This window comes from Herpailurus yagouaroundi, unplaced genomic scaffold, assembly GCF_014898765.1.
Source record: "Herpailurus yagouaroundi ecotype Mexico unplaced genomic scaffold, PumYag 161, whole genome shotgun sequence".
NCBI classification, from domain to species: Eukaryota; Metazoa; Chordata; class Mammalia; order Carnivora; family Felidae; genus Herpailurus; species Herpailurus yagouaroundi.
Genome location: NW_024412402.1, coordinates 20,183,189 through 20,198,076, shown reverse-complemented (window position 1 = coordinate 20,198,076; position 14,888 = coordinate 20,183,189).

Genomic DNA, 14,888 nt, shown 5'->3' with positions numbered 1-14,888 from the left:
CCCTCTGCATACACAGTCTCCTGCGACAGCTCTTGCTAAGGGACACTGTGTCAGTCTTTACTATTGTCTGGTTCTTAGCAGCACGTGACCATATTCACCACTCGCTTCTTGTTGAAGTGCCCTTGCCTTTGTCCCCAGGGGTCCCAGACAGGTACTACTGGTTCGTCCCCTTTCTGACTGTCCCATCCAGGCTTCTTTCCCACCCGGCACGTCCCACTTGCACGTATCATGGGCCCTTCACGTGCAACACGTGAAAAAGAAAACTCATTCTTTTTCCGATCCTGATCGTTCTCCACTAGCTTTGTTTTCGTCAATGGGATCACTGTACATCCAGTTGCCCAAGCCCGAAACAAGGGGTTCAGTCTTTATATCCTTTTACATACTCTGTCCACTTCCCTCATTCTTTTTCTATTACCAGGTCCTGTTCACTTTCCCTCTTGAATGTCACCAGTGAATTTTGTGTGTCAACTCGACTGGCTCAGAGGACACGTTGTTTCTGGGTGTGAAGTTAGCATTTGAATCAGTGAACTTCATAAAGTAGGTTGCCTTCTCCAATGTGGGTGGGGCCCCCGCATCATCCAATCCATGGCTGGCCTGAATGGAACAAAAGGCAGAGGAAGGAGGTATTTGCCCCTCTTTTTCCTACCTCACTGTTGAGCTGAACATCTCATCTCGTTTCCTCCTGCTTTCAGACTGGGATTTATACCACTGGCTCCCCCTGTTTGCAAGTGTTTGGACTCAGACTAAATTAGACCACTGGCTTTCCTGGGTCTCTAGCATGCAGATGGCACATTGTGGGACCTCTCCATCTCTGTAGTTGGGTGAGACAATTCCTATACTAAATCTCTCTCTTTCTCTCTTTTATATATGTATAAAATACAACATATTATATATAATGTATACATGCATACATACACATTCACATATACATATATCTATATCTATCTTACAAGTTCTGTTTCTCTGGAGATCCCTGATTATTTATATCTATCTATCTATCTATCTATCTATCTATCTATCTATCATCTATCATTTATCTATCTATCTCTCTATCATCTATCATCTGTCTATCTATCTATCTATCATCTACCATTTATCTATCATCTATGTCTATCTATTATCTATTATTTATCTATCTGTCTACTATATCTATCAATCATCTATCTACCATTATCTATTATCTATCTACTATCTATCTATCTACCATCTATGTACCATCATCTATCTATCACCTATTATATATCTATCATCTATATCTATCTATCATCTACTACTTATCTATCATTTATATCTATCTATCTATCTATTATCTATCTACTATTTATCTACCATCTATCTACCATCATCTATTATCTATATATCTATCTATTTACCATGATCTATTATCTATCTATTATCTATATATCTATCTATCTACCATCATCTATCTATCTATTATCTATCATCTATCTATCTACCATCTATGTACCATCATCTATTATTTATATATCTATTTACCATCTATTTATTATCTATCTATCTATTATCTATCTACTATCTATATCTCTACTATATATCTATTTACTATATATCTATTTACCATCACCTATCTATCTATCTATCTATCATCTATCTATCATTATCTATCTACTCTCTATCTATTATCTCTCTCTATCTATATATATATATCATCTATCATTTATCTATCACTCTATCATCTACCATTTATCTATCATCTATATGTATCTATCTATTATCTATTATCTTCTATCTATCTATCTATCTATCTACCATCTATCTACCATCATCTATCTATCTATTCTCTCCCTCTCTCTCTCTCTCTCTCTCTCTCTCTCTCTCTCTCTCTCTCATCTATCTACCTACCATATATCTACTTCTACTCTCCTAGCCCAAGCTGCCAGCATCCCTTCCCCGGACTAGTAACTCACTTCTAACCAGTTTCCCCACATCTGTCCCTGACCTTCTTCCACCTTATTCTCCACATCGCAGCTACACTGATCTTTTAGAAAATTGCAAATATCATTTTGCAGCTGCTCTATTTAAAACCTGCCAGTAGCCTCTTTTTGCTGCAGACCAGAGTCCTTCCCGTGGCCTGGGGGCCCGCCTGGACTGACTCCTGAAAACCCCACCAGGCACATGTCACGTCGTCTTCTCCCCACCCCATTCACCCCTCACCCGTGGGCCCTGTCACTTCCTCCCACACCCCAAGCTCATGCCCTCTTCCTGGCTTTTTCCCAAGCCCTTCCCTATGTCTAGGACATTTTCCTGCTAAACCTTTACCTAGTTCTTGTTCTCTTTGGGGGCACTGTGTTCAGAGCAGATATCAAAATGCGAATTCAACATTAATTGTAGAATTAGTTTTGAGGTACCTCCCCCCTGCACCCCAGAACGAGGGTTTCTGTTCATCTGCTGCGCCTGTGGTGCCCTGGCATGTGCTGTGCCCACTGGGACCTCAGTAATCCCCCAAGCACCCCAACCTCCCTGCTGCTGGCTTCCCCCACGGAGCCACCAATCTGGCTGTCTCACTTTCTTAAAGCTCTTCAGTGGCTCCAAGTGGCCCACAGCTCTGTCAATCTTTTCCACTTGAGTGAAGGAGGTCCAGGAGGTTACTCAAAGCAGCCAATGTCAAGCATGGCGTTTTTCTGACATTTCACGTTGTCTTTTAAAAACTCATGTGAAGTCTGCACTCCAAGCTCTAATATCCATTTGCTAAAAATAGAAATCATGCTTCCCCACAAAATGCACACACACAAAACTGATGCTCCAAGCTCATAATGCCTGTGGGGCCCTCCTGTCATGACCACCATGTGCTTCTGGGAATGTAAATACCCGGGTTCGAGAAGTGCAAGTTTGGTGTTCTTCATAGAAGATGATGTTGGGGTCGCATGCCACCCCTTTGGCCTACCTTTCAGTTTCCCACAGGGGCAGTGGACAGTCCCCAATCCTGCTGACAGGTTCTCACTTCACGCACCTGAGAGCTTTTTCTCCGTGCAGTGAGAGCTTGCTCAGCCAGTGTTCAAGGCAGCTCAACCCTGAAATTTGAGGGATTTAAAAACTCCAGGGCAACCCTCAGCTGAGGAGGGAAGAGTTGGTATGTAAATTCTCCAGCTTCCATTGGTGGGTCAATTGTGAGCCATTTGGGTCTTCCAGGAAGAATATGCTAAGACGTAGTTAGACATGTGATTAATAGAGAGTAAAAGACAAATGGCTTTTGAAGGCTGAGGCAGAGCCCGAAGTCACCCGCTGCTGGTGGCTGTCAGTCAATTGCATTCCTGTGGCTGGCTGTGTCACCAAGAGAAATCGTTATCTACCTTTGCAGAGGAGGCTAATGGGCACTAGGTCATGGGGCAAGCTATGGATCCAGGGCTTGATTGGAGGGCACGATGAGCAACCAGAATGAGATTGGGTTTTTGTTAATGGCAGAAGTTAGGATATACTTGAGTTCTTAGCTTCCCCTGGGACAATGCCAATGGCCTAAAGGGGCCAGGTTGACTCCTATGGTTGACGAGAACCACAGGAGATGTCAGCGCCAGAATGGACCTGCAATGGGCAACCAGAAGCCATCTGCACCAGGACCATGTGAGAGCTCTGTGAGCCCAGTGTGGTCTTTCCCAATTCCTATGCTCATATCAGTGGCCACAGTCAATTCAAAAGAGTCCAGGTCCCCAGTGCTGCAGCAGCCCCTGTGTGCCATCTTCCCATCTCCCTTGCCCCAGAGGTGCACTGTGTTCCCAGAGCCAGGCCACCATGTTGCTCCTGGCCACTCCCTTTTGGACCAGAGCTGAGTTTCCAGTTCTGCGGCTGCACCCTATGCCCAGTTGATGTCCTTCCTGTCTGTGTAGTAGGGCAGGGTCCCCGTCCCTCAACCATGGTCAACAGATGGTGACAGCTGAGCAGGCAAAAAGATCAGAGTGATCTGGTGGAACCTTGGCCTCTCGATGACTTCTGACACGTGACACCTGACTCCCTTTCTCTCATCTGTCCTCCTGTGCACAGGAGTCACCTGTTAGCCAAGACAAGGGAGAGGAGGCCATATTTACAGAGATGCCACCTTGAATGGGGCCTTCCCATGAAATCCCATTTAATTTTATGGCATTCCATGAGGTAGTTATCACTGTTCTACAGCAGAAAAAGAGACTCAGAGGTTGAACCTGGGTCTTTCTGACCGAGGGGCTCTTCTCTTTCCAAGGTGGTATGGATACTCCAAGTTCAGATGGAGTTACTTCTTGCACTAGCACTTCTGGCTCTTTACCTGTGTGGGGTAGATAATGGTGAAGATGATGGTGAAACGTCAATTGTGGGACATTAAAGTTTGCACATGGTTTTCAATTTATAACTCTTGTTGTAAATTAGTGGGTAAGGCAACGGTTATTATGACCAATTCAAAGGTCAGTAAAGAGATAGCCACTGTGGAAACAGTATGGAGTTTCCCCCAAAAAATTAAAAATGGGATTACTATATGATCCAGTAATTCCTCTACTGGGTATTTATTTACCCAAAGATGCGGAGATATGGAAGCAACCCAAATGTCCATCCATAGATGAATGGATAAAGAAGGCGTGGGGAAAAATATGTATGTATAATGGAATATTACTCAGCCATAAAAAAGAATGATATCTTGCCATTTGCGACAACAAGGATGGGCCTATAGGGTGTAATACTAAGTGAAATAAGTCAGAGAAAGACAAATACCATGTGATTTCACTCATATGTGTAATTTAAGAAACAAAACAAACGAACAAACAAAGAATAAAAGAGCGACCCCCCCCCAAAATACTCTTAAATACAGAGAACAAACTGGTGGTTGCCAGAGAGGAGGTGGGTGAGGAAATGGGTGAAACAGGTAAAGGGGATTCAGACCACACTTATCATGATGAGCGCTAAGTAATGTACAGAATTGTTGAATCACTTTAAAAAATAAAAAATAAAATTAAAAAAAGAGAATTGTTGAATCACTATCTTGTACACCTGAAACTAATATAACACTCTATGGTAATTACACTTCAATTGAAAAAGAAGAAAAAAGAATATCATGACATCAAGTGCATAGGTGTCCCAGAAGAAGAGAGAGAGAAAAGGCCAGAAGACTTACTGGAACTAAAACCCAGAATTATGAATTAATGCTCAGTGCGGATCCTGGAAGGGTGTGTGTATCTTGTATGTTTGTGATGTAAACGTGTGAGTGAAAACATTACCATATTTTGGATTTTTTTCATGAGTCTTGGCTGAAGGATTCTGCTGTGGAAACTTGAAGCATAGCTTCCTAAGAATGAAACAGTTGGGCTGGATAAACACCCTGCAAATGAATGAGAGGCACTAACTCATGACACACGAAGACCATCTTTAAGTGAGTAAAATGAATACAGTGGAAACATCCGGGACATTTCGTTGGGATTGCAGCTGAGGTGGCTGCTTCTGGATTATCTTTCAGAAGAGCCTATCCCAGGCACAGGTTCTATCGATTACATGGGGCTGGGGTGACGTGAGGGGCAGTCATGGAGGCATCAACTCTATTAACTAGTGACAAAGTTCTCCTCCCTTGGGTAATTTCTTCAGTTTTCCTCCCTGGGACCTCACATTGACAAGAAGCCAGTGGCTTCATTCCGTATACCTTTCTGCCCACCAGCTGTGTCATAGGAGCCGACTGCCTTTCCTCCAACGGATATGAAAATGCAAATCTGTAAGGAGAATATGGAAATTCACTCTTTTAAGCTAGCTACATGTCAGACATCCCAATAGAAACCAACAAGATGACATCAACTTTAAAGAATGCTTCAAAAGTGAACGTAAGGCGTTTAGATGGGCAGTGGAAGTCAAAAGACAGCGCGAAGCTACAAAGTCAAAAGAACTAATTAGGAGAGAGATTCAGAGCAATGTAGATCATGTGGCATGTGAGAAGGAGAGAAAAATAGGCCACATTCAGGAGGTAGAGGAGATGGTTATTGGAGGGAAACCCTCGAACCCTCTTGTTTGAGGATGGGCCCTCTTGTTTGGCCATCTTGGGGCTGGGGTGCTTGGAAGTGAGCCGGCTGGTGCAGGGGGACTTTGAAGGGTGCGCTCTGCTTGGGGCAGGTCAGTGAGTGCTGCCTCGTGCTGCCCAGTCCTGCTGTTTTCACCTCATGACTCTTCCACGGGCTCCTCGTTCGGCATCTCCTCAGGATCCCACAGGCTCTAGGAGAAGTCGTTGTGCTTGTCTCTGGGAGGGTCTCCCCGAACGTAGCATCCCGCAGAGTCCTGGAAGGCAGGGGGGCCTTTGTGAGCCCCTTTGCAGGCCCCTCCTATCCAGCCTGCCTACCAAATGAAGAAGCAGTCCTGTCCCTGCTTCACCCTCCATGCTTTCTTCAAGGACGATCTCATCCGCAGACTCACCTCCATCTTCCACTTGTCCGCTGATGACGCTCAAACTCAGGACTTTTCCTGTTCTCAGTCTCTGAGCCCCAGACTTCTATGTTCAAATGGTTACTGAGTGTCCTCGGACATACCTCACGCGCAACCATGCAAATGCAGAGATTTGGTGAAACCACACCCGTACCAGTCTCCTCTCTACCCCCACCACCAAAACTGGCCTCTGCTCCAGTGCAGCGAGGCTCAGGTGATGACCCAGCTGCCTGTCTGCTTCTGGAAGCCAGAGGGCTGAATGTCCTCCGTGACACCCCCAGGATCCCATCATTCTGCTAAAACTCATCTTGCATTTTCCCAAACCTGCCTATATCTCTTCAACTCCACTGCTGCCTCCTTAGTCCAAGTTACCAACATTTCTCACCCAACTAGCTTCCCCAAAGCATTCTCTGGCCCTTTCCAATCCATTCCCTACTCTTTATTTATTTATTTAGAGAGTGAGGAGAGGGGGTTGGAGAGAGAGAGAGAGAGAGAGAGAGAGAGAGAATCTTTTGTTTTTATTAATGCTTATTTATTTTTGAGAGAGACACAGAGCATGAGCGGTGGAGGAACAGAGAAAGAGGGGGACACAGAACCCCGAAACAGGCTCCAGGCTCTGCACTGTCAACACAGAGCCCGACGCAGGGGCTTGAACTCACGAACCACGAGACCGGGACCCGAGCCGGAGTCGGACGGGCAACCGACAGAGCCACCCAAGCATCCCATCCATTCTCTACTCTTAACCAAAGAGGTATTCTAAAAACTGTACATCTTTTGGTGGTGCTCCATTGCTCTTAAGCTAAGAGTCAAAATCTGTGCCACCGAGGTAGCCCTGGCACCCTGCTGTCCTCCAGCCCCCGCCTCCGGCACTTTCCCCCTCAGCCTGGCTATTTCTCTGTCGTCCAGAACATCATTCTCCCTCGCCCGCAGTGCCCACACTGGGAGGGTTTTCTTCACCCCGTCTCCTGACTAAGCCCTTCTCGTGCTTCAGACCTCAGCTCAAATGCCACGACTCCAGACCAGGTAAGATCTGCTGTTCTGTGCTTTGTAGATTCTTCATTGCCTCATGTAACTCTCATTGACACGGCTGGCCAAAGCCTAAGTTTGCACGATGTGTGAATTTACTTCATGAATGATTGCCTCCCCACTGGAATCTAAGCTCCTCCAAGACAAGAGGCATCTCTTTTGCCAGTTGTTGAAACTCCCATCCCAAGTCCAGTGCCAGGGCCACCGTGTCCCCACCCCCTGGCAAGGGCTCTCTGCTGAGGTTTGCTCAGTGGTGGGTCAGGGATGGGTGTATGGGAGGCCTGGAGTGCAGCTTCCGCAAAATCTCCCTCTGTGGACCAAGTTTCCAGTTGGAAAATGCTGCCTCCCCCTGGTCACCTGCATGGACAGGAGAGGGCCGTGGGGGACCTGCAGGGCCCTGTCAGGGTCAGGATGGGCAGAATTTTCCAAGTCCGTGATGAACAGCTGTGTTCCTTTTTTTTTTTTTTTTTAAGGTGGAGCATGAAAAAAATCCTGGAAACTGGAATAACTATTTGCTGGTTGACCCATTTTCCATAGATTAAGCCGAAGAGTTTGCAAATGAGTTGAAAGTGGAGGGTCTGAAGGTTTTTCCTGGAATTGTCATTGTCTTTTAATGGTGTGTCTTAAATGTATAAATCATTACTACTGATTTAATGGCAAATCATTGACTTTATAGACAAAACCTGCATTTTGAGTCTTTTCGTTCACTAATTTTTTAATGAAAATATCCTTGTATTTTTATCTGGTCTTCTGGTAACCAACAACATGGGCATTTGTCTGTGTCTATAAAGCAGATTAAGATGGTTGGTCAATGAGACAAATCAGAGCCATCAGTTTGAAACCCTTGTCCAACTTGGCTGTGGGCTCCCAATGGGCAGGGGCCGTGTCTTATTCGATTCTCTTCCCCCAGCTCCTGGCAGGATGTTCAGAACACAGAAGGTTGCTCATTGAAATTTGCTGAATATGTGAGTGAGTGATTACAAGTTAAGCCTGGCCTAAAGGAATGGCCTAGAGTGACTTCCGGAACAACCTAATTCCTCTGTAAAAATCCTTCCACTGAACCCTTCCACTTAAAAATGTTGTGAATTTTGTTTTTTGTTTTGTTTTGTTAACTGTTTATTTCTGAGAGAGAGAGAATGAGCTGGGAGGTATGGTGGGGTGGCGGGGGGGGACAGAGGATCTGAAGCAGGCTCTGTGCTGACTGCAGAGAGCCCATGTGGGGCTCAAACCTATGAATTGTGGGATCGTGATCTGAGCCTAAGTTGGATGCTTCACCAACTGAGCCACCCAGGCTCCCCTTGTTTTGTTTTTAAAAGCGATCTTATTTTCATATACAGAGGGGGAAGAAAAATGGTAAGTTGAACCTGGCTGGGGGCCAATATCCTTGGAAGAGTGTGTGCAGGGAAACTTTGGCTAGCAACAAGGCATCTTGCAGTGGAAGGTGGAGTGGGCGGGGGGGGGGGGGTGGGGGGAGCAAGAGAGTCAAAGGGTCCATGATTGAAGGGGGAAGAGAGGTCATAAGGGGCAAGGGGGTTGGGAGCAGCAGGAGCACTGGATTTCTTTGAGTGTCACACAAAGCAATACCAATTTTCAAGATGTTACACACATGTCATACACATGCATAGTGCCTTACAGAATGAAATTTCCTTTTTCTAAAGCGAAAACTTTAAAGCCTTTGAAAAGCGACCAGTTTTCTCTTCCAGATGCTGCCTGGCAGTGTTGCAATGAAAAGAGCCTGCCATCTACTTGAAGTGAATGTGGGATGAGCTGTCAAGGTCAGTGCTATACAGTAGGAAGGCTTTCTCGATATTCTTAAGTAGCCGGAACGCGGCTTGAAAACCAGCGTAGGTGGCAAATGCAGCAGGTGGACATGGGCGTGGCTTGTGGCATTAAGGGGCCCTGACCCGATCCAATCAGCATCTCACACGCAGGGGATGTGCAATAATATTTGGGATGAATTTGTTCGGAACGGCTCAGAAATAGCACAGAATTTACAACCTGGAAATGTTTATAAAGTGTTTCAAGTCAGCTGTGGCTTTTGAGTACAGCCAGACGGAGCAGCTCAGAAAGCGGCCCCTCGTGGCTGATAACCTGAGGCCCCGCTGGGGAACGAAAGCCCACACAACCGAGCCCACGCCATCTCGAAATAGAATCGCTTCCTGTCGGGTAGCCCCTCTGACAAAACCCTTTCTGCTCTTCTCCACTGTCCTTGGAATAAAGCCCACGCTCACAGCCCTGTCTCCCAGCCGGCAGGGTCTGACCTCTGCTTCCCAACACCCCCCCCCCCCCCCCCGCTCCCCAGCACGGTGCCACAGCCTCCCTGGTCTTTGCCCTCAGATTCTTCCACTCCAGGACTCACGCACATGCTCTAACCTCTGTCCAGAATCAGACACTCCCACCACTTTGCCTGATGAATTCATTCCTCCTCATATGCAAGTCTCAGCTCCAGGACGCCTCCTCGGAGGTGGGTCCCTGTATCCTTCCCCAGGTGCACCTGCGCTGTGCTTGACTTCAGTTTGCTCTTTCCTTACCGCAAGCTAAGTCTTTCTTTTGTTTGTGTCCCTTTCTGTCTCTCTCTTGCTCCCTGCCAGATGGTAAGTTCCCCGGGGTAGAGGATCAGGTCCGTCTTGACTGCTGCTGAATCCATGGTGCCTGTTCCTGCTCCTGACACACAGAAGGTGCTCCATAAATTTTTGTTGCGTGACGGGATGTGTAGGCAAATCGAAGCGATGGAAAGTGAGAGACCCTTTGGACATTGTGCAGAGTCGGCCCCATGTTTTCTGCCACGAGACGGCCGTCGAAATGGCTAACAGCACTCCACCAAGCCTGGAGGGAAGGGATGGTCAGGAGTAAGGTCCAGGCTCTCCTGCCAATGTGGCCCCACTGGCATTCTGGGACCCACAGAAAGAGGAACAGATCCCTCCCGCCCCACCCTCAGGATTTTCTCCTTGCATATGAAAAGACTGTGAGGGCCCTGAAGATGGGGTGTGTGCATTGGGCAGAATTCTAGTCTGAAGCTTAATCTGAAAAGGAAGGAGGGTGGGGGGTGGCTTGGACACCCATGCCTCTATCCATCGGGGAGCAATCTGGGTCCCACTAACACCCTTCCTCTCTTTCCTGTCTCCATGTGCACACCCAGCCGACCTCTGTGAGGGGAACAGGTGGTGGGTGAATGCCTGAATGACCATGGCTGAGCGCTCCTGCGGGTTAGGGGACAAAGCAGTTGCCATGCAAGAGTTCAAATCCCCCAGGTCCGACTGCAGTGTCTCCCATGAACAGGTCTATTTAAGACGTGATTTGGAACGTGACAATGACATTCAGCGTGTATGCCACCTCCTTTCTTACTACTAGCAGCCTTACCCCGCTCCGCCCTAGATTTTTCCACCTACGCTATTGCCACTTGGTAAAGAGGGAAGCTCAAAGCACACGCTGGTGTGCCCAAATTCTCATTAATTCCTCCCTGTGATTTGGGGAGAAATCGAGGTTACTTTAGTAGCAGCTTCTGAGTAAAAGTAGCCTCTTAGAGAACAAACAACCCTCCTGTTTCCGAAACTCCTCCCTGGACACTTATTTGCCAGAGAGAAGTCAACATGCCTTATGGCTGGGATCTAACAGGGTCTAAAGGGATGGTCAGGGACACATGTGGCACGTGTTGGTCTTTCGCCTAGCACAAGCCAAGACTGGACCTTCTGGGCCAAAGTGGGTCTTCCGAGGGCAACATTCAGATTTTTGCTTTATCCCTGCAATGGGTGTATGGTTCTCCTTCCCCAAATGGACATCTAGGCTTGGATGGCAAATTGCCCATTGAGGGGTCCAATTCCCCCCCGGACCTTGTGTCTCCCTTCTGATACTGAACAGTATGGGTAGTGCAATCCCCAGCCGGGAGGCATTCCTGCAGGCAAACAGGCAGCCATTCTCAGAGTGTCCTGACCTTTGCACATGGTTTTTATTTTCCCTCACCACCACGAAGGCAATGTCACCCTCCACATTGGCAGGTGCTTTGGCCCTGTGCTGATGTAGAGGCCCCACTCTTGCCTCGGCCTAGGTCACACGCACTGATCTTCTTATACCTTGCTATAGAGCGAATGTTTGTGTCCCTTCCAAAATTCACATGTTGGAATCCTAACCCCTGACGCGATCATGTTAGGAGGTGGGGCTTTGAAGGTGATTAGGCATCTATGAACTAGGACATGGGACCCTCGCGGGACACCCCAAATCTGCCAGAGCCTTGATCTTGGACCTTCTAGACTCCAGAACGGTAGAAATAAATGTTTGTTATTTAAGCCTCAGTCTTTATTATTTTTGGTATAGCAGCCTGGACAGACTAAGACGTAGCTGGTTAATCATGGGCCGGCCACTGAGCCAGACATGGGAGAAGCTCCCACACATACCAGGACTGCATTGCCTTTCACAAGTGAACATATTGCTTCTTGTTCTCTTATTTTTCTTTTGATGTTTATTTATTTTTGAGAGAGAGAGAGCGAGCGAGCAGGGGAGTGGCAGAGAGAGAGGGAGACACAGAATCTGAAGCAGGTTCCAGGCTCTGAGGTGTCAGCACAGAGCCCGCCGCCGGGCTCGAACTCACGCATCATGAGATCATGACCTGAGCCGAAGTTGAACGCTTAACAGACCGAGCCACTCAGATGCCCCTAAAGTGGATATTATAAAAGATGCTCATTATTTAGGTAATGCAGAGTCTGAATATTTAACATTAAAGCAGGTGTGACGATTATTTGGGGAGAGGGAATGAATGATCGGAGAACCCACACTGCTTAGGTTCCCTGCTCTGCACTTTGCCTACAGGCTCAGCCCTGACTCCTGGTCTGGCTCTCCTCAATCCGGTGCCCTCCCCACCTGTGCCCACATTCTCACCTCAACACTGGGCTGGATACGGACGCTGCATTTTTAGACTGATGAGAACAAGAGGACAAGTTTGCTTAAACCGGCAGTCACTTTGAATGGGAAACCAGTGGCCATCTATTTAAAATGGGAAAGAGTGCTCTGTAAGATCAAATCCACTTTATTGGATGAATTTTTAGCTGTGCAATGGTGTTCTCTTTAATAAGAAGATTGACAAATCTTACACAGGGGGAAAGAGATTTGACACAGCAGTTTAAGGAGATGTTGTTAGCAAAAAACAAGCCGAGCAGAATTAAGTGGCTTCTTCCAGAAAGCAATAATTCCCCGTCTAGTCTCTTTTCACAGCTCATTAATTCTCTAGGCATCAGAAAAAGGTGTCTCCCAATTATCCTGCCACAGGAGAACGATGCTGGTGGATGGAAGCGGACGGTCTACAGCACAGCACAGAAAAGTGGTGATCTGAAGAGGTGGGATGCTCCTGTTGCCGTGGCCACAGCTCAGGAGTCGCCCTGGAGGGGGGTGAGGCGCACCATGATGGCCTCTCCGTGTTTGGGAGGGCTTGGCTCAGAGGCCCCTGCCTATCATTATCTGCGGCCTTGAGCAAACTAATTAACCTTGTCAGCACCTCACTTGTCTCATTGGTAACAAGGGGTTACTAAGAGCTTCTCTGCAGTGTTTGCAAATGAAGTGCGATCATCCGGGTGAAGTGCCTCATCCACTGGGCGCGTAGTAGGTGCTCAGTAAATGGTGTATGTGCAGAGATGCGTTCAGGGCATATTCTTAGAAGACAACAGGCAGATGGTTTGTGTGTGTGTGTTGTTTTGTTTTTGCTTTTGGCAATTTCAGTACAAAAATTTCAAGTTTCTGTGGCTCTCAACTCACACGAGACACATGGTTGAGGCAGGCTGGAAAGCAGGGCGCGGGATAAATAAGGTGAAACTAGGTGCCCAGTTGCTATAGGTGGTGAGCAAGGAGGGCTCTTGCCAGGCAAGACAAGGGCTTCTTCACCTCCAGCCAGGTCAACTGCCCAGGCCAGGATCTCAAGACAGCGGAAGGGAATGACAGGAAGTGGGCTTTGACTGCACAAGGGTGGCATCTGCAGGGAACGGTCACGGGCAACACCCATTCTACCTGGCCGGAGAACAGGGTCAATGGGCAATGCTGTCCACACCTATCAGGTGTCAGATTCATGGGGAGAGGAGAATTAGTGGGAACGTAGCGTCCTCTGAGTTCTCAGGGGCTCCTCCCTTATAAGGGGTGATTTCAGAAAGGAAGGTCATGGAAGCTAAGGCAAGAAGTTAGCTCCCAATGCCTCAGGGTCTGACCTGTGGGATACCGCTCTGCGATTTGGGAGGTGCTGAGGCCTATGGGAATGACCAGTGGGCGTGCCTGACAAACCGGCTTAACTCAGCTGTGTGGCCCTTCAGAAGTGATGGGCGGGCTCGGAGCCGTGTAGCTAAGGGCTGTGATCCACACATGGCTGGTGTGCAGGTGCAACGTTTATAAAGTGATCCACCGAAGGTCCGGCCCCCACCAGACTCGACATTTAGTAAGTGCACGCTTACACGAGAACTTCCAGAAAATGATTTGAAGAATGTTTCTTAGGCATACCGAGTGGTCACGAAGAAGGATTTCCTTGAGATATGAAGGGCAGTCAGTCTTCCTGCAATTGAATCTTCATGAGAGAAGGCAGCGAATATGCACACTGGGATTGGTATCTGACTAATCGGGGAGCTTTGGAAGAGGACTGCATTGATCTCATTGGCTTCTGCAGCCTCCACGGCTTCTGTAGTTGGCTGAGACATGATACGGCCCTGGGTTCATGGAGGCCACGGCAGAGTTAGCCAGCTGGAGACTGGCTCACTCGGCCCGGTGGGGGAGGTTTTAGAATTGGAGATGGAGGCAGGTGTGAAGCGGGCCCCTCCAGTCCAGCTGCAGCGTTAGCTTCACCTGCGGTGCCCCCCTTCTTAGCTGCCTCACCGAGGGCTCTAACACGCAGGCACTGATGGGTATTGACTAAGGCCAGTTTTAGGTCTGGCGAGGGGGGTTGAGGAAATAGCCCCGCTGTGCAAGCCCTGGACCTGACAGGCCTGGGGTGAGGCCTGGAGCCCACCCGAGAGTCAAGACATCCCATCTTAGTAACGGATTGCATGCCTTAGATTCCTGATAGCATGCAGTTCCCCGCTGGGGTGCTTCCCCTTTCCGTGGGGGCAGGATTCTAGTGCATTCCCCCATTCCCTCCAATACCTGCCTCACCACAGAAAAATGCTTGGAACCGGGATTCGGCGCCATGCCCCTGGCAGGGAGACCCCCCCCCCCGGCCGCCCCCAACGCCTTGCCGGCCCTGTCCCTGTGCCTGCTCTCAAGATGGAGTCCACATACCCAAGCACAAGAATCCCCTTCCTCTGAGTATTGCGGCCCCACAAGAGGCAGTTCCCCATCCAGGCTGCCTGCCTCCTCTTCGCACACCAGCCCAGCCTGAGGGGGTGTGGGCCTGAGAGCCCAGAAGTCGTTCCCTTTGCTCCGCCTTAACTTTCTGCCTCACCATGGCGCTCCTCTCTCTTCCAGGGAAGGTGCCTCAGAGCGGGCAGGAACGTGCTTCCATTCTCAAAGGGCAGCTGAGG